General features: G+C 42.3%; 1 pseudogene; it reads right to left on the bottom strand.

Annotated features, from left to right (window-relative positions):
* Window positions 1–13,320: 13,320 nt before the first annotated feature.
* The window catches only part of LOC144252564 (KAT8 regulatory NSL complex subunit 3-like), an 83,709-nt pseudogene continuing 75,857 nt past the window's right edge, over window positions 13,321–21,172 (bottom strand).

Raw genomic sequence — 21,172 nt, 5'->3', positions numbered from 1 at the left:
TTGGAGTTATTAGTTAAGGACTTTAAAATGTGTACAACTGATATTTTCAAGAAAACAAGGAAAAATATGGTCGGAAGAAATATAAAATATTACTAAATTCAAGGCATTTTGATTTTACATGCTTTTTAAAAGCATCAAATAGACACTCTAGAAATAAAAGTACAATGTCCAAAGTTAATATAAATAAATAAAAGTAGAAATAGTTATGGTATTTTTGACTCAAGTATTATGTTTGTTCAAAGGTAGGTACAGAGGATGGAGAAGGGGTGTGGAACATGTTAAAAGGTATAACATATGTATGATTGGCATCGAAGAATGAGCAAAATGACCCAAAAGTAATATTGGAAGAAGGAATGGCTAAAAATTTTCAAAAACTGATGAAGGTCATAATGATTAAAAAAATCTCAGTGAAACCCAAGCAAGACAAATGCAAAGCAAATCATATCCAAAGACATAATGACCAAACTGCTGAAAACCAAAGGCAGAGAGAAAATCCAGAAGGGTAGAAGGGGAAGAGACATGTACCTTCAGTAAAGCAACATAAGAAAATGATATCTGACATAGTAATAGAAATGGTGGACACCAAGAGGTAATGGAATGGGTAAAGAGAAGACAAAAAGCACTGAGAGAATGAAATACCAAACAGAATTCTATACCCAGAAAACTAAAAAAAAATTGTTTTTCAGAACAAAAGAGTAGAATTTGTTGTTTCTAGGTGTGCATCACGTGAATAACGAGATGTTTTCCCAGGCAAAAGAAAAATCATTCCAGATGAAAACATGGAAATTCAGAAAAGAATAAAGAGCACTGGAATATATATATATATATATATATATATATATATATATATATATATATATATATGTGTGTGTGTGTGTGTGTGTGTGTGTGTGTGTGAGAGAGAGAGAGAGAGAGAGAGAGAGAGAGAGAGAGAGAGAGAGAAAATATAAATTAACATTGATTCTTAAAAAAATGATGGCAAATTTTATGGAGTTTAAAATATATGTAAAACTAAAATTCTTGAAAAAAGTAATTGCTGAAAAGGGAAAGGAAAGAGGTTGTAACTATGTCATGGAAGTGGTGAAAGTTCTAGTCTGTTGTGAACATGTTTCAATATCCAGGATAATCATTAAACAATATAACAAATATGATCATAAAGGAAAAAAATAATGAAATTATAAAAAAATTTTCTTACCAATGTGAGGCAAGAAAGGAAATAGAAGAATAGAAGAAGAATAGACGAACTCTAGATATGGCAGAGGGGTTAGAGGGGAAGGGAGGGGGCATGGGGTTATAAATGATGGTGGAATGTGATGATCATTATTATCCAAAGTACAGGTATGAAGACACGAATTCGTGTGAATATACTGTATATACAACTAGAGATATGAAAAATTGTGCTCTATATGTATAATAAGAATTGTAATGCATTCTGCTGTCATAAATAAATAAATAAATAAATTTAAAAAAAAGAACAAATTATATTTGGGCACATATAACTGCAAGAATATCAGTAAATTACTTTAAATGTTGGCAATATTCTTCAGGGAAAGATTAATATTCTAGATGATACAATATATGTAATACAATATGGATTTGCAAGTCTTTACGTTTGACTATGAGAACTACGAGAAAATGTTTTATTGGGTCCTGTCTCAGAAAGTCTAGGCTCTGTCATATTTGACGTAGTTGATCCAGGATTACAAAGTTCCAGGGTGAAATCCCATTATACACGCCTAAGGAAATGGTCTGGATCTGAATGAGGCTTAATAAATGTTTGGAAAGGCCTGACTGTTTCATGTCTAGTTGTTCGTATTTCTTTAAGACTTAACCTAATATAGAAGTTTAATGTTTTATAAAAAGAGAAATCAATCATGAATCAGGCATGCAGTTTTCTGGAAATCTGTTCATAAAAATATGGATCATCTATATCAATCTGAAAAACACTGAAAACCTGTAGTTGAAAAAAAGCCTTTCCTGTCTGCCTCAAGAGCGACGAAGGGTTGAGTCTTTCCTTGGAGAAGGTATCTCTATCTCCTACAGTACTTTATCTGTGAGTCTCAAAACGATTTCTCAGTCATACTTAGCTCTGTCAAGAGATGAGAACTTCATGTTTTCTGAGGGGAGCCAACAGGAAGACACGGAAAGGAAATCAGAAAGGGGGCTTAATACTTCTTGCTGATTTTAAATGGACTAGAAACCCTTGTTTTTAATCTGTAACTGTCTGTGCCATGATGAAGCGGACACATATGTCCTGCCAACTCGCATTTGTCCCTGTCTGAGCTTAGTCCCACAATGAATCCATGTTGCAGAGAGAGCAAGGATGAGCTCAAGACGTGCCCTGCTAGCTGGCTGCCTGGAAACCTCCACAGCCAGGACAGATCCTTTCAAGATGTTCTTTTTATTATGACTTTGAACAAGAGACTGGAGAACTAAGGCTGCAAACACTGTTGGGCATTGGACTCCAAGATAAGCCCAGATGGTGTTCCAGAGGAAATTGAACTTTGTCATGTCTCATTAAATAGCCTCTAGGGTAGAGACTAGGGTCAAGAATGAGGGGAAGAAATCCACCCCTCCTGAGAATGTTCAGTATCTTGATGAATATGGGTCCAAGGAATTAAGAGAACTGAAAAGGCCATTCATTTACTCTCACCCTGGCAGCTCCTTGATGCTAGTGCTCCAGGAAAAATCACAAAGGACCTGTTTTTCTGAGTTTGGCAGGTGTGGCTCCTTACATGGAAATGATTGTGTCAGTAAGGCTGGATTCTTCTGGCTAATTGTCTCCAATTTTATCTGAAATCTGAGCATTGCTTCACACATAAACTATTTTATCATATGCTGATTTCTTGAAAATCAGGAATTCCTATACCATATATATATATATAATGGTATAGGAATATACATACATATATATCTTCAACTTCACTTTGTTATTCGGGAAACACACCAAAATCTTGCAAATGTCATCCTGAATAATAATTATTTACAGGATTTAAGGAAAAATTATAGTTAGCTACTTTCAAAATCTTCAGATTAACTAATTCTGCATAAGTGTGTATTCATCATGTGTTTTAGTCAAACTTTTTACCACTATTACCAAAAAACCTGACAAGAACAACACAGAGGAGGAAAAGTTTATTTTTGGCTCATGGTTTCAGAGGTCTCAGTCCATGGATGATCAATTCCATGGCTCTGGGCCCAAGATGAGGCAGAACATCATGGCAGAAGCATGTGGTGGACAAAAGCAGCTGAGGACATGGCCACCAAGAAGCAGAGAGGACAAAATACAAACCCCAAAGACCTACCTTCTCCAGCCACACCCTACCTGCCCACTCTTACCATCCAGCTAACCCATTCAAGTGGATTAATAAATACACTGATTGCATTAGTGCCTTCATAACCCAATCATTCCATCTCTAAACTTTCTTGCATTTTTTAAAACAGATGAGCTTTTGGGGGATACCTCATATCCCCCAACATCATGATAGATTCAAATGTCATAGAATATCGACATGTACCAGGTTCTTTTGCCTGTGTTATTTCTTTACTCTTCTTAGCCCTTTGGATAGATTTTGTTATTCCAGTTTCACCAAGGAGATAACCAAAGGTCCAAAGGGTTCCACTATCTGATTAAAGCCACATCTCTTAGTAATAAGGATTTGAATTAGGACTAAACACAGTGTTCTTTTTACTACTCTCCTGCTTTGTCTGTAGTCCTTATATTTGCCACTTCTGATAACCACACACAACAGCAACAGTAATTTAGAAAATGGTACTTTACACATCTTTCTATTTCATTTCATTTCATAAAGGGATTATTTGGAAATTCTTGAAAAAAAAGAAATCTAAACTGCCAAATCATTTAAACTCCGAAAAGCAAATCATCATCACTGTAATAAGTTTACTAAACAAAATAATAATGATAATGATGAGATAGGATAAAAATGGGAATTGAATTTAAGCATTAATACTGTAAGGAACTCTGCTTTGAAATTTTCTTGGTTCTTTTTAAAGTTCAATGGCCAGAAACTTATTTTGGGGACAAGGACAGGAATTATAAAAATGTGTTTGGGCCTATGAGGCATGTGAGGGTTTATGAACAGGTGATTTAGGTTGTGTATATGTGTGAGTATGAGTCTCTGGGTATTTCACAAGACCATCAGCTTAGACCCACATGCTCAAGGGCATGGGTAAGGCAGAAGGCAACTGGAAAAACAAACTGGAACTGCTAAGGGAAAGATGGCTCAGAGCTCAGCTTTTCCTATAAAGTGGTAAGTGAATTTAGTATTTGTGAAAATTTTCCAGTGCTGGTTGGATTCCAGAAGGACCCAGGGTGTGCATTCAGCTTGCCTCTGCCACCTTCTTGCTCTGGCTGGGGCACAAATTGCCCTGACTCTGGCCTGGCACCGCATTACACCATGTCAAAGTCCATGCCCCTCTGTCCTCATCTGCTCCATCCAGAGATGCCCCTTCTGTTCTGCTCCTAAGGACACCAGCCAACTGAGCTGCCAGGAAATGTAGGCAGTAGGCAGAGCAGGTTCAAAGAGACTTGGAAAGCTGAGCCAGAGAAAGAATCCGTGCTCTTAAGGGCAGAGAGCAAGGAAGAGAGTAGGCAGGATGAAGAGAGTAGATGGGAGCTCATGCTCCTCTCTACACCTCCCAAACCACGACCTATTCCCAGACAGAGGACAGAGACCAGCCCTTTCTGGTTTTTCCCAACTGTAATCACACAGCTCAAAGGCCCTCAAGGACCACTTAAGTCAACCTCATTTTATTGAAGAGGAAAACTGAGACTCAGAACAAAGAAGTAGAATTCCAGGGCCATATTGAATTAGCCAACACCTGGGAATGGGGATCGTGAGACTCTAATCCTTCCTTCCATGAACCAATACTTTTGCCGTGTTATTCTGACAAAGTTGAATTCTCTTGCTCTGAACACTCGGCTCCTTCTTACTCACTGTCATCCCACACTCTCTATTTTTCCTTTGTTTTTCTTGGTACATGAGATCCAAGCCTCACTCGGTTTAGTTCTACATCCAAAAAGCATTGTTACTGAGCACTTTTATGGAACAGGTACACAGTGGACAAAGTCCATGCCCACCTAGAGAAGCCTTCTAGAAGGAGCTTTTCCATCCTCATGTGGCCAACACGTCAGAGGAACTTTTCCACGTCTCCTAATAAACTCCACTTAAACACTCATTCACCTGATGAATATTTTATGAAAACCATCTGTTCTTCAATTGAAATTTTTAATTTTAATCTGTATACTTTAATATCCTTACCCTTCCACTCAAATACTCCAATATGAAATGATTTAAGTATTATTTGAAAGAGCAATTCTATTTTCTCAGAAAGACCTGGAGGGCTTTAGTGAAAACCTTGCAATGGTCCCAGGTCTCCCAGGCATAGTTGAAGTTTGGGGTGTAGTACATTTTCCCACTTTTTCAGTTCAAATGAGCATGGGGGTACATCTTGACTTAGCTGTGTGAGAAGCAAATATCAGTGAAACATATGAGAGGTGTCATGAACAACCAGGACAGAAAGTGGGGTGATGGTTTAGTTGAGTGGCCCTAATAGGTTTCTAGGCATTCCCACATCCTGGCAGCTAGCCGTGGAAACACCAGGGCATGGTCCACAGATGGACCGCACGGCCAGGGAAGGTACACAGCCCAAAAGGCACAAGTAGAAGGTCACTCAGGCCAATGAGAACTGGAGAGGCACCCAGGTTTCTTTTTCCAGTTCTCAGGCAGTGGCATTTGGTTGTCCATTTGTTCTTTTTTAACACAGCTAATCTAAACCTGAGTCTCTCCCTTGAAGTTATTTGCTTTATTTTCTTGTTACTATGTACCTAATCCTTAAGAGACAAGACTGTGACTAAGAAGTCACAAATCTGTGACTAAGAAGTAAGAAAAATGTGACAGGTAGGTTTAGCTGGCAGCTTAGAGCTTGGGCTTTAGGGTCAGACAGGCTTGGGTTAAAATCCCGACCTTCTCACTTGAAATTTCTGTGATCTGAGAAGAATTGTTAACTCTTCTGAACGTTTGTTTTGTGTTCTTATATATAAAAGGAGGATAATAGGCACATATGCAGGGTTACCTGCCACATGTCTCTTTTACATGTCCAGTGTGTTGTTAAGGTTTCAGTCAGGACAACAGCCACTGCAAGAATGATGGGAATAAGAGAATTTATTCAGAATCAGACCTTCATGGTACAGAAGAGTGGAGACATACAGGAGGCATTACAGGATTGCAGAACTAGTCACTTAGCTGCCTACCTGCATCTGTGGTGAGGCTGGACACATCAGAGCTTGCCAGAGAAGCTGAGAAACAAGGACACACAGCAGCAGAAGAGGACCACCAAGGGGAAGCCAGGGGAAGGTCCCTGGAAACCACTGCATCGGTGGATCCACAACTGAGCACTTGGTGGTGGCCTGGGATACTGTTTGTCCAATGGGTATTGTGTAAAGCCCAGGCAGAACAGAACCCAAAGCCCAGAACTACTTTTAGCTAAGATTCTTTCACTTGCACTTGAAGGGGTCTTAACTAATACAATAGGATTAACAGAAGATCAAGTAAGCATGAGCCTGTCAGAACCTAAGTGACATCATCGATAACTGTTATATAGATTTCCATTCCAGGCTGTTCCATTTATACCCCGCTCTCTTCTCTGTTCTATGTAAATATATTAAGGAGAGTTCTTTCCAGAGACATCAAACTATATAAAATGGCCTCAGAGGCCTCCTTTCTGTCAGTGCCTACAAGCTCAATCATCATGGTCAGTACACAAAAATGGCTAAGATGGAGTCAGTGTTTTTATAAAGAAACAGTAAATGAGTTTACTTAGGAATTTTATCTCATCCTCCAACTTCTGCAACCTGTCACCCTTCTATGACACTCTCTTCCTGACCTTGAAGATGTCATGACTGTCTACCTCTGTCCTTGTCTTTATCTTACTAGCATCGCCCAAGGAGGAGTGCAAGAAGACTGCTGAGGTTTGAATAGTGTCTCTTTTCAGAGAAAAGTGTTTGGATTTCTCTGAAAAGAGACACTATTCAAACCTAAGCACTCTCAGGACACTCCAAATCTGGGACTGGAGGGGATCGAGGGGAGAAGGATTTGTAGGTTCAAATAGTTGTAAATTGGATTTCCCTCCAACTTTCTATCAGAACAGGGATTAATTACACTTGGGAAGAGATGACTTTGGTAGCAACTGATCCCCAGCTTTCAAAACTATGAGAAACCGAGATGCAGAGAATAGGAATCACCTAGTTAATAAGTCAAAAACATTTTTATAAATTCAGTGGGGGTGCCCAGCACATAACAGCTGTTCTCTCTCTCTGTTGGGTTTGACTAGGAATTGGGCTTAGGATACAGCACAGGGGCTTTAGAGTAATCATTTGCAAGGAATTCTAGATAGTGACCACAGTTTAATAGCATTAGATAAATAATGAAAGTTACTTAAATACCTTCTCTGGAAAATGTTAGAAATTCAAGTTAAGTGGCTTAGAGGTGGAGGCAGAGTGGGGATGACTGTTAGATATAAACCAGTACAAGGAAACCATTTTTTTCCCTAGGATGATTACTTCATGTATCTAGTAACATGTGATCATAGTTGTACACACAGGGAAGACTTAGGAGACAGTGTTCATGTCTTCTGCTTTCTTACTGAGCTTCAAGATTCATTCTCTCTCTCTCTCTCTCTCCCTCTCTCCCTCCCTCCCTCCCTCCCTCTCTCTCCTTCTCTCCCCTCTTTCTCTCTCTCTCCCATTTCTCTCTGACTCTGCATTATTCTCTCTTTATGTTCCATTCCTATCTGTGAATGTTTTAGAACTTCTGCTTAGTAGAGCACATAAACATATTTGTACTTGTTCAAGCTAATATTTATGTAGCTTTAGTCCCAACATCAAATTAAGCTCTGTTCACCAAGGGACTGCCTGGAGACTACCTCTAAGAGTACATTTCCATGACTGAAAAGCCTCCTGAAAAAAGGTTTCATTAAAATGGATGAGTTGGGAGTAAGAATTCTAGCCACATAACCAAGCCCTGAAGTTGTAGGACAGGAAGAAATTTAAGTGCCGCATGGTGTCTAGGGTAGAGCTGGCAATTCTTAGCAGAAGCACAAGTGGCACCCCACAGAGGTGACTGTGCTCAAGGGGAGAAGCAGTCTCCAGCAGAAGTGGTGAGAGTGCCCAGAGGATCCTCTGTTCAAGTGTATGTGCAAAATTATCAGCCACAAAGCTTTGGAGTGGCAGTGAGAGGTAGTGAATTTGGGTCACCATATTTGCATACTGTAAATCCTGCTGTTTCACTTCTTATTCCCCCATGACTATGGAGATCAGTTCCTGAAGACTGCATCAAATCTCATCCACCAATCACCTGAGAAAGCCTCATGCTCTTGCTTCACTATCTGAAGCTTTCTGATGTCACAGAATGGGAAACTGGGAAACCTGTGGCCATTCAGTTAATGCACTAGCTCAAAAAGCTAGAGAATTAACATTTACAGAGTAACCTTTGACCAGTGGGAAATGGGAACTAATGGACAGATATCTTTTTGTCCCCCCCACCCCAAGTGAATAGTTCTAAAATGTACTTTCTAAAATTTGTGCTGTTCCCACAGGCCACGCCACTAGTTGTCCCTAGTGATGACCAGCTCAGGGATGCATCTTTGGAGCCACTCTCCCTCCTTCTCAGTCCACTCTTCATGTCCCTGCTCCTGCACGCTGAGGCCACATTCCTGGATAAGTCACTCATACATCTGGCTTATCTCAAATTCTGCTTGTGACAGAATCACAGTAAGAATTGGTCATTTTGAGGTAAGCATTGTTCTCATTCTCAGTGTTCTTTAAAACTGAGCCTCGAATCCAGATTTCTATAAGTAGAAATTTTTGGAGTTCTTCTTTTCTGCCATCTCCTTGGTGATTTGACCTCCCCGCTTCTGGGTCCTATGACATCTATAGCCAGTACAGCAAAAGGTTTGTTGTTGCTCTTTGCAGTTCTGGGGATGGAACCCAGGGCCTTGTGCATGGAACCCAGGGCCTTGTGCATGCTTGGCAAATGCTCTGCCACTTAACTACATCCCTAGTCATTTCCGCTGTGTTTTAATTGGTCCACAAACATATAATATCAATTGGAAAACACAATACACTTGGAGGCCAAGGGAAAAAAAACATGCTAATATGTGTCATGGAATATGTTGCCTAGGGTAAAGGAAAATGAATGCAATGGACAAAGGAAAATTAACAAATTAATCCCTCCCTGGTGATTTAGACTTGGAGGAAGAGCTACTTGCAAGTTCCTCTTTTTTCAGATAAGGAATCTGAAAACCAAGAATGTTGGCTAATTTTCCTGATTGAGCATGGCAGATACATAAAGAACAAAGGAATCTGTCTTCCTAACCTTGTGCTCAGTCTTTGAGAAGATACAAGAGGCTGAAATGTATGGATTTAGCCAGAGATTTATTCTCAGTGTCTTCACTGAGGACAATTACTGACACAAGTAACATTAGAAGACTAATCTACTGGAATGGAATCTGTCAGGTCGAGATTCCCAATTATAAAAAGGACACACTTGAGGCTGGAGTTGTGGCTCAGAGGTACAGCACTTGCCTAGTATGCATGTGGCACTGGGTTGGATCGTCAGCACCATATAAAAATAAAATAAAGGTATTGTGTCCACCTGCAACTAAAAAATAAATTAAAAAAAAAAAACTACACACTTGACTCAGTGAGACAATTTAGTTTCTTGCTAATGGAATGCCACTACAGAGGGACCAAGTTCATGAAATCAGATCCCGCTGGTCTCCGCCTATCCTGAGTGGATTCATCCTGCTTCCCGTCTGTTCTGCCCTTCCCGTTTGGTAACCCATTTGTGACATACCTGGCCCCCAGTACTTTGGTCCTTTTTTGTCAGTCCTTGTTTTAATATTTGCTTCCCTTCTCTTGGCACAGTACCCAAGGGCTACAATCCTAGTACCAGGCACCGCTCAGGCTGGCTCAGCCCCAGACTGCACCCACTCCCTGGCCCAGGCCCCAGAGGACCAGAGAGAAGAAACTGGCACAATATCCCTGCAGGTGGCCAGAGTCTTTTTCTGAGGCTTGCTGATCAAGGGGAGCAGGCTGTCTCACAAGAAAGTTGTGTGCTCCATTAGAAATCTTTGTTTAGAAATCACTCCTTTTACTACATGAGAATTTGATGTCTTGTAGCTTTTGTGCATCTGACCTGATTCAGCTTTGGGAAAAAAGTGCATCCTACTCATTTGAAATCTCTTTTAATAGTTCAGCATTTCTGACAGTTAGTGAGCATTTCTCAGATGTATTCTTTTTTTCTCAAGACTAACATCATATTCTTGGGCCCTTCAAGCTTTCTTAGCACCCACAGAAGCTCCTGGTGCTTAACAGCACCTGCCTGACAAGTGTCTGGAATGAAAGGTGGGTCACAGCAAAGTCAGGGTGAGGGCCTTAGGAGCCTTCTGAATGTTTAACATGGTCATTTCTTGCTAATCACTACCCGCTGAACTGGGAACTGGGTTGTTTCATGTGCTAGTGTTGTCCGGGGGTGAGAGTCGTGTGGCGTCTGTACTGTCCACCTCCCTCCCAGCCTGGACTGTCCCCCACCTCAGTGAAGAAGGACCAGCTGAGCTCTCCACCCTAGGGGCCCTTCCACACCCCACTTTCCAGGTCGCAAGCTGAGCCATGGTGGCACTCCTGGTAAAAGGTGGCCCTTCCAGCTGCAAACTGCCTGTGCCTGCTCCACCCTCTTCTTGCCTATCCTGGGGGTGTCCTCGTGGCTCCACCATTTTGGCTCCTTACAGCACCAATCAAATCCCCCCTGGTATCCCCTCTGCCCCAGGCAGTTCCCAGAGGTAGCCAAGGGCAGCCACCTCCATGTCTTAGTTGTCTGTGGCCTTCATCTCTCATTCAGTCCTAAGGCCCTCACTCTGATGTCACACTGGCTGGCTCAGGCTGGATGGCTGTGCCACTTCCCCAGCCATTTTCTCAGCCTGTCTCTCAGGAATAGCAAATCATTCCTTCCAAAGCTGTCCCCTCACTCACTATCTTGCTCCAGAGCAAAGTGATCCTTTGGCTGGATGCCACAGCCCAAGCCTTCACTGACTGGTCCCCTGTGGCCACCACTGCTCCCACTCTTTTCAAATGCAGCCCCCCCCCCAAAGCAAGGAGGTCTTGGCCGACACCCCGACTCCTACCCAGGTTTCACCCCCACATCCATGGCTGGGGCCTATCTGCTTTGCACCCCCAGATCCTCAATTCACCTTAGATTTTCTTAAATTCTGGGAAGAGTCTGGTGTCCCTTTGCCTACTCTTCTGTAAGTGTCCCTGACCCTCCTTCCCATGGTTTAGTCTTTCCCATGGGAACCCTCAGGCTCCCTGCAGAGACTCGTCTGCAGTTTTATCAATTTGATGACATGGCACTGGAGGCCAAGAATAAGCTCCACAGTCAATTCCAAGAAAACACACAAATGCACACAAATATTTTCCATGAGAGAGACTTACCAGCAAATAACAGATTCAGGGTTCAGAGGCCAAAAGAGAAAGAAAAGAAAAAAAGTCAATTTTCCTATCCTAAGAAGTCACAAATGTTTTTCAATTTTTATTTTATTAAAATTTATAAGCCAGGTGTCATGGTGCATGCCTGTAATCCCAGTGGCTCTGGAGGCTACAGCAGGAGGATTGCAAATTTGAGGCTAACCTCAGTCAAATTGGGGCTCTAAGCAACTCAGTGAGACCCTGTCTCTGAATAAAATACAAAAGAGGGTTGGGGATGGGGCTCAGGGCTTAATTGTCCCTGAGTTCAATCCCTAGTGCTTTTCACCCCAAATTGGCAAACTGTGGATTGAACCCAGGAACATTCATTCTATCCCAGCCATTTTTGAGACAGGGTCTCACTTATTTGCCATGGCTGTTCTTGAACTTGTAATCATCGAACTAACTGCTCCTTGCCTGAACAAGTGGTTTCGTGTAGCAATTTCCTTTTTAAAATCTTATTCACTAAGAACAACTGCTACAATATGTGCAGATGATTGCCTGAGAGTATTCACTTCAATGCTACCTGTGACTGAGAAAGGACTGAAATGTCCACCAGAAGACAATTGGCTAAAATCAACACTTCTTTATCTTTGCAGTGCAGGTTCCTGCTAAGAAATATGAGGCAGGATTACTCTGTGGCATGTTAACTGTCTTTGAAATATTTTTATAAGAGGTGTTATTATTATTATTATTATTATTATTTTCATTATTATTATTATTTGGAACTAGGGATTTAACCCAGGACCACTTAACCTCTGAGCCCTTTTCCCAACCCTTTTTTATTTTATTTACAGACAGTGTCTCACTGAGTTTCTTAGGACCTCACTAAGTTGCTGAGGCTGGCCTCCAACTTGTGATCCTTTTGCCTCAGCCTCCTGAGCTGCTGGGATGACAGGCTTGAGCCTCTGCACTCAGCTACATTTTTAAAACTTTGCACACTGAAAATTCAAAAGAAATGTTTCTGAAACAGACATTTTCCCCCAGAGGAATACTCTGCATGCATGAAAACTTCCTGCAGAAGTGCCCCACAGGAGGCAGGGCCCTTACCTTGGTTGGTGTTGATGTGGAGGGGTTGAAGGCCCTTCCCAGGATGGTTTCACAGATGTTGCTTGAAATGGAGAGGAAGAAGCCAAAGCCCAGGCTGTGCCCTTTCTAAAGAAGGTCATCCAAAAGGAGGATGATCAAGCCCACTACAAAGAACTGCAGAATTAAAATAAATAAATTAAGAAAAAAATGGACTCTGCGTTACTGGCCCCAGGGCCCTGGTTCCTTCCATCTTCAATGACTGGGCTCTCTGCTATGAGGGCCAAATAAGAGACCCTTCTCAATCTGCCTCACGGGAATTCATAAGCCAAAACCAGGGTCTTTCGATTCTTTATTTTTTAAAAAAATATCTGTTTTTTTTTTTTTAGTTGGAGATGGACACAACGTCTTTATTTTATTTTTATGGGGTGCTGAGGATGGAGACCATGGCCTTGTGCATGACAGGTGAGCCTCTACCACTTAGACCCAGCCAAAACCCCTACATTTTTTGCTTTTGTTTCTTAATTGTTTGTGGTTTGCAGGTGGACAGCATGCCTTTATTGATTTCAATAATTCTCATTGTAGATGGGCTCAGTGTCTTTATTTGATTGATTTCTTTTTGGGCGGTGCTCAGCCTCCAACTCGAGGCTTCACCCTGCTCAGGCCAGTGTTTAACCCTGAGCCCAGACTTGAGCCTGGCCTGGCCCCATCTCTGGCTGAGTACTTCTGATGAGGAAGAGGGATGGTGCGGTCACTCATGAAGCGGGGTGCGATTGGGGGTTCATCTGAGTGGTGATCAGCAGGCAGATTGCAGCGTCCATCTTTGAGGGATCCCTGTCCATGCCCGTCATCACATCCACGATGGACTGGTTGATGGTGACGATCATGCTGAATACTAGGATCCCAAGAAAACCCTGAGCAGAGTGTGGCAGGAACACAGATGACAAATACTGACACTGTCCCCAGGGACTTGGTAAGGATTGTCCAACTGTCACATGTCAAAGTGCATGAGAACTCAGAGGCTTTCTAGTGAAAGCATCTTTGGTCTTTTTTGTACTTTAGAGATTGAACCCAGGGCCTTGCTGATGGTAGGCAAGTGCTCTACTAAACCTCAGCCCAGTCATCCTAAATTCTTTTTTGTAAAAAATGATCTTGAATTCTTAAGATGGAAAAACATTTTAAAAAATTATCAAGGGTAAGGAGAAAACTTCTGGGTTTGCAGCTCAGTGGTAGAGACACTGAGTTCCATTTCCAGGTCTGCAAAAAATAACGTTAAAAACAAAAAGAGAAAGAGAAAAAACAGCTGATTTGGGCTTTAGAAAAATAATGCAAATTTTTTTGTTTGTTTTGCTTTTGGTACAGGGGATTGAACTCAGGGGTACTCAACCCCTGAGCCTCATCCCCAGCACTATTTTGTGTTTTATTTAGAGATAGGGTCTCACTGACATGCTTAGGGCCTCACTGTTGCTGAGGCTGGCTTTGAACTCACAATCCTCCTGCCTCAGCCTCCCGAGCTGCTGGGATTAAAGGCGTGCACCACTGCACTAAGCCAAGTATATTTTAAAATGTCCAAAATAAAAATTTAAAAAAGAAAACCGCTTATTAGTGCTTTAGAAAAATGATGCATTAATTTAAGGCATTGAATAATAAATGCACTACTTATTATTTAATAATGCATTACTTAATTCATTAATGATTAATACATTAATACATAAATATATTCTACAATCTTGATTTGTGTCTGAAACTCACAAATTTAAGTTAGATGAATTTCTCACTCAATTATTTAACCTTCTAACTTAAGATCTCTAAGGCATGCTGTATGGAAGATGGCAGAGTAGAAAATTGTAATTATTGTTTTCTAAATAATACATTCCAGTTAACAGAGGCTAGGCTTGACTGACTCTGAGGCTGGTCCCCATTATTGGGACTGCCTATCATTTGATATGGCCATTACTCTTAACCTAGTTTAACAGCACATAGAAACTGAGACTGCAGAACTATTATTATCTAAATTTCTTCTACATCACAAAACAAATCAACAGCAGAGCTAGACTGAGAGGATCACCTTTCTGCTCATTAAATTTTTTTAAATGCAGAAAAAAATAGCACTTGCTAAATAACTACCATGTGCTAGACACTATGAGGGTATTATTCAGTTTAATCCTTTTTTTTTAGTACTGAAGACTGAGCAAAGGTGCTTCACCCCTGAGCACCTTTCCCAACCATTTTTTATTTTATTTACAGACAGGGTCTCACTGAGTTGCTTAGGGCCTCACTAAGTTGCTGAGGCTGGCCTCCAACTGACGATCCTCCTGCCTCAGCCTCCAGAGTTGCTGCAATTACAGGCATACTCCACAGCACCTGGCTTTGATTAAATTCTTATAACAGCTCTGAAGTACATGTCACCTCCTTCACAAGGTACGGAAATCATGGCTGGTGAAGGAGTGACCTCCATGCCCTGATCCTTCAAGTCCATCCTCTGGGGCATTCCTGCCTTCCCCTGCCCTGCCTGGCCTTCCCCCATACCCAGCACTTCCCAGAAGTGCTCTCTCACTAACAGGCCATGGAGCACCTACAGGGTCGGCAGGCCAAGCACACAGGCCAAACTGGGCTGTTTTTATGCCCCTAATTTTAGAGCCAATTCAAATTCTCAACTAGACACCAGAACTGTACCCATGATCTTTCTTACATTTCTCAGCTCCATTGAAGAGGGCTTGGTCTTTTGGGGTGTCACCCACTTCAATCATCTTGGCGCTAGCCAAGAGTGCATGATGAGGACCAAATATTTCTTATTTCTTATATAAGTCAGTTGAAATAAGAAAAATCTGATTTTAAAGCTTTATATAATAAAACAATAACATTGAAATCAGAAGAAATGAACCTTTTGGTTATTGGGGTAACTGGATATGATTGAACAATTAAAAGATTTTTGCGTAATTTTATTGAATTCCAACTGTATTAAAAACTAAATCATCTGGGTTTGGTGGTGCACACGTGTAATCCCAGCACTTCAGGTGGATAAGGCAGGTATTAAGGTGTAAATTTTGGGATATAAGAATAGCTACTTCTGTTTAATTTTTGTTTCAATTTTCTTGAAATAACTTTCTCTTATTCTTCACTTTTGTCCTATGTGTTTCTTTTGGAGGTGGACTGAAATTCTTCTAGGCAAAATATAGATTTTTTTCTATCAATAATCAGTACCTTGTGGTGGTTGATGCTTTTTGAAGTGCAAGGATCTCACATTAGATTTCTTGGCTCCTCTTTTTTTTATTTTTTTTTAGCAGAAAATAAACTTTATTTCTATCAAATTAAAAAGTATGAATCAATCTTCAAGCAAGATAACAACAACAACAAAAATCAATAGTACAATCAACAGTTAGGAGAGCATATACGGAACAGAACACAGGGTTAGCTGCTCTGAACTGAGCACATACACCAACATCCAGGGGGAACAGCTGTCACACCAAGGAGAAGCACTCTCATCGTAAACACACGACTTCTGGGAAACTCCGAGCTGACATTTCACAGGACGGTAAACGGAAGAGACAGGTCGTCGTAGCCAGGTTAAAAACAGGCTTGAGCTTGAGAGGGATCACAGTGAAACGCCATTATAACTCAACAGTCTCCCCAGAGATCTGTTCATCTCAAAAACAGGAATATATAAAAATCAGTAGTACAAATTCTCATAAAACTAGAAAAGTCCTCTGAGCCCTAATATTCCTTGGAGCATAAATAAAGACAGAGTTCATTTTTCATTCCTCTACTCTTTTCTAAGTTAAATACAAAATAGTTTGTTCCCCAGGGAGAATCTTCAAGGTGGGCTGCTCCTTTGAAAAAAGTTTTAAACAGGAAACCTTTCATTTAAAGAATGACACTGAACTTCCTCGAAGAGCCTAATTGTTACCAGAGGAAGGAGTTCGTATGCCTTTTTGGAAGTGTTTTCTCCTTTTTTGGAATTGTTTTCTCCTATCTCTCTCCCACACACAACACACATACACACAACGATCAAATTGAGGAATATCCTGAAGCATACCGATAATGGCATTTATTCTGGCAAGAATTGTGCAATTTGGTACAAGAAAGATAAGGTATGGCATTTATGAGCAATTTACTTTTAGTATGTCTCAAATACAGAAAGCAGATTTTCTTTCATAATTAAAATACAGCCTCATGGTTTCCCAACTCTCACACTGCATCTGGAAACCAGGCTGGGTCTGTTATATAGGGAAAAGAATGACAACTTATATGACCAGACCACATTCTCATATGGAAAGAATGTGTCCATTATTGGGTTCTTCTCTGGAGACAACAAATAGACCAGGAGTTACTAAAACTGGAGGGAAAAAAGAAAGCAACTCCTAACTATGAACAGGACTTGACCTTATGAATTGCCTCTCTGGCATATACCTGCAGCAAGAAAAGTTAAATGAAAGGTAAACAAATGAAATTCATCTGGTGGATATGAATGCCTCCTGAGATCCTATAACCCAGCAGAGTACAGACATATGCCCTCTGCATATTCAGTGTGCAACTACCGCCATGACCCACTGAGTACAATTTTCCTGTCTCAGCACGAGAGCACCAGAAAAGAACAAAGTTTCTAGGCGAGGGCATATGCATGGGTTTACCTACTCAAGAGAATGGGGAACTTAAATTAGGGAGATGTACAGAAAAGACCCTTCGGAATTTCCTAATAAATCCCTGTAAGTACAGGGAAGCACATGTCTCGCTCTTCAAGGACAACAAGACAAAATAATCAAGATAACATCTGTCACATTGGGTAACTGTTGAGGATTTCCTTAGATATTGCATGTAATGCACTTAGCACGGAGGAACTGCTAAAGAGCGCCTATACCCCAACACACTTGGAAATACACAAGTCTTTATGATTAGCAAGTCTCCAGGGGCTTAAACTCCTTAGACAAATAACTAAAGTCAAATATTGAACTCTGGTTCTGGTGAACTAAATTTTACAAAAAAAAAAAAAAAACCCTATGTATGGGTTTGTGCAAGCATCTTTTCTACCTGAAATTACACTCTCTGAATACTACATAGCACCTCTAAGAAGTCACCCTCTCCCACTGCTATTTTTACCTTTTCCTCTCCCTACCAAACACAGGGGTAGGCCTTGCATGACACGGGAGCTCATTTGAGCTACAGTGGTCTTGGCTCCTCTTAAGTAGACAGGAATGGGGGATGTGACATCTCTTGGAGTTCTAGCATGCAGAGCAAGAGCTCATGGCAACAGGGTGTGATGTTCACCCCCAACTCTCTGTCAAGCCAGCTGTCTCTGCACAGTGTTGACTTAGATGAGCCACTTGGAATGGGAGTCATACTGGGGGTGCTGGGATTTTGATTTCTCCATATGTAGCTTAAAATTTTTATAATGAGCACCAATCCTTAGAAATAAAAATATTAAAGACTTTTGAGGGGAAAAGTCCACTAGGCATCCATGTAGCTGTGGGGCCTGCAGTAGTGTAGAGAAGGGAGGCAGTACCTTTCCAGCCTGCCAGTTGCCAGGTGCTGGCTGGATCAGGTGGGTGACAGAAGGGAGCCTTTCTGCTCACTCTCAGGGGAGACTAGAAAAAGCCAGTTGGCCACAGGTGTTCTGGAGCCCTCTGGGGAGGGGAGAAGGGCACGTCTGTGGCCACAATTTGGCATATCAGCACCATCTAGTGGGAATATTAGGGACAGTCACCCATGATTCCCTTCTGGGAAAAGAAAAAGTCAAAGCAGATTTTTAAAAAATGCCATCTTGACCACTGGAATTTAGAAATGAGTTCTTTGGGCTCTGCAGTGAGCCAGTCAAGCATGGGGCATGAGGGCACTTGCTGTGTGCTTTGAAGCTGGCATGCAGCTGGTGGGCCCAGGAAAGGGCAGAATCATTGTGATTATTTACAAGTCACACCTACTCTAGCTGGTCAGAGTCTATGCCACCCATTAGGAAACATTCTGAATGCCACCACTGCTCTTGTGTATTTCCTCTTTAAGCAAAAATAAAAAGGAACCATAGCATTAGCATTTCCCATACGTGCATTATGTGGCATTTGTGTAGGTGTGTTCCTGTGACTTGCCTTCACAATAACTGGTAACACAACACTGCAGAGTCCATGTGACCCTTTTGCACATGGGACAACCCAGAGAGAACTGCTGAAGGCACAGTTTCAGCAGAGAGTGAGTCAGACAGGAACTGATCAGCTTGTCTTAGTGTGAGCACAGACATCTCCCTGGTCCCCAGCTTGGGGAAGGGCTCTCCCCACAGGGCCAGCGCAGAGACTGGCACGGCCATTTGTTGGCAAGAACTCTCTGTCATTTCCAAACAAAAATAGAAGGCTTGTGGAAGGCTTCTGGAAGCCACGGTGCCCATGGACAGGTCCCATGGCCACGGCTCCATGCCATGATAAACAGCCTAGTTCACCTGCCAACAGTCAAATGGGTCTTTTGGTTTTTCAGAAAACCATTGTCTCCAGACAGGCTCTCCTGATGATTCACCACCTTAAATGTGGTGTCAAAGAGAATCACTCCTAAAGTTGTCACTCAGGCCTCATGACCCACAAAATTGAATGCTCCCAGGATAGAAGCCCTTGATGTATGGGCCACACGATGGCTGTTTTGTGGGTGGATCATAAATATTACTGCTATTGACACAGCCCTGAGGAACACGTCCTCACATCTGTGCACATGAGTGCCCAAACCCTTTTGGGTGGGGCCTCTGACTGTCACCACCTGCTTCTCTCTCTCCTTAACTCCCTCCTCTGAATCCATTCCTTCCTTTCACCTTCAGAAAATAGAAATTGGTAAAGGTTCTTGACAAAGACAGCATTTGGCTGCACCAAACACCTTGATGGCCTGTCCCTTCTCTTGCACTCAGCTGACCCCAGCTGGCCTTCTATGAGGCAGCCTTGCACACTGCTGTCTTTTAGTTTATGCTGGGCAGAGGCACAGTGCCTAAATCCATCTGGGGCCACAGCAGATATGGGCTCAGGAAGCACCCTCACTACAGCCATGTGCTGGAAAGATGCTCAGCTGGGCACTGGTGTGGCACCCATATGGCATCCACGTAGCACCCACTCTGCTGCAAGTGTGAACACCAGCTGCACAAGCATGTGGCTCCTCTAACAAGAGTGGTTATTTTTGGCCACGAATAATGTGAGCTCACTGAACACACATTGACCTTGACAGTTTAAAATGGCTCCTTTTACCTGTGAGTGGGTGAGTGTGATGACGATATTGGATGAAAATAACAAAAACTAAATATTATTAACTGCAAGCAATATTCAGGCCAGTGTACAAAGACTGCCTGTAATGTCTCACTTAATACTCAGGAAACTCCACTAAATGACTGGGGTCCTAAGCGTGATTACACCAGACACCACTGCCCTTCGTCCACAGCACTTTCCAACTGCAGATGGCCAGACCATGAGTGCCTCTGATTGAAGATCAGCCAGGTATTGGTGTTCATGGCCACTAGATGCAGAGCAAACAGCAGGATCATGGCCTTGTGTGGCCTCAAGTCTCTCAGCCTGCACCAGCAGGGAGGAAACAGGATAATGAGGTCGGTGACAGAGAGTGCACCTCACCCAAGCTGCAGGCAGCCACCCGTGAGGGGCAGCACCCAGTTCTATCCACTGGCCTCTGCTCCAGTCACCAAGAAACTGATAGCCTCCTGGGAACAGTCGCAATGCTTGTAAAAGCCTGTCGAGCTGACCTGCATCTTGACCACAGGCCACATAGTGTCACTGAGCCCTTCATTCACAGCCATGAAGTTGTTGGCAGCTCTTCCCCCCCAATTCTGCTCTGTCCCCACCCTGGGACCTGACCCTGTGAGTGACATCTCAATTAGCCCAGACCCTGAGTCATGTGGCCCAAGGAAAGACAATGTCACCACTGGTCAAAGAGGACTGGAGTGCTTTTGGCAAAGTCATGTTTAGTAATGAAAAATGCTGAGAGTCAAGAACAATATTGCCTAACAGCAACAGGACAGCAGCCCTCTTCTCACCTGCCTCCTCACACATTATTATAAGATGCTAAAATTAAAGTTCATCCATAGATACTCTCTGTTGCAAATACTCAAATCCACCAGCATCACCATCCAAGCAGCCATAGACTCTGACAATGATCATGGCTGGATTTCAATACAACTATATGTACAAACCAGGCACCAGGCTGGATTCAGCCTGTGCTCTGTACCTGCCAAGCCCTGTTCTCTACTCCTGCTCTAGTCCCAGGCCCTGACAGGTAAACACATCTTGCTTCCCAGCAACTCTAGAAACTGGTGCTTTCTCAAGAAGAGAGCATTAAGCTCTCTGCTGAATTCCACCCTCATAAGTGTCAGGAGGCTTTGGCACTAATAGGGAATTCAGGGCTAGAGATGAAGCATCAGACAAAGGGCAAGGACTTGAGTGAAGATATTCCCCAACTGTGGCCCAAGCTAGTTTGAGCTGGAGAATCTGCAGGAGAGCTCCCAGGGAGAGGGACTGTAAGGATGCCTCATCTCTCCCTGAAACACACACCAGCCACCATTGTTTCTTAGAAGCTGATTTCCTACAAAGTCATGCCTCCACCACACCAAAATGTGGATCACTGCTGACAGGATCACATCAT

This window comes from Urocitellus parryii, unplaced genomic scaffold (assembly GCF_045843805.1).
Source record: "Urocitellus parryii isolate mUroPar1 unplaced genomic scaffold, mUroPar1.hap1 Scaffold_48, whole genome shotgun sequence".
NCBI classification, from domain to species: domain Eukaryota; kingdom Metazoa; phylum Chordata; class Mammalia; order Rodentia; family Sciuridae; genus Urocitellus; species Urocitellus parryii.
This window is presented reverse-complemented; position numbering and strand designations above follow the sequence as displayed.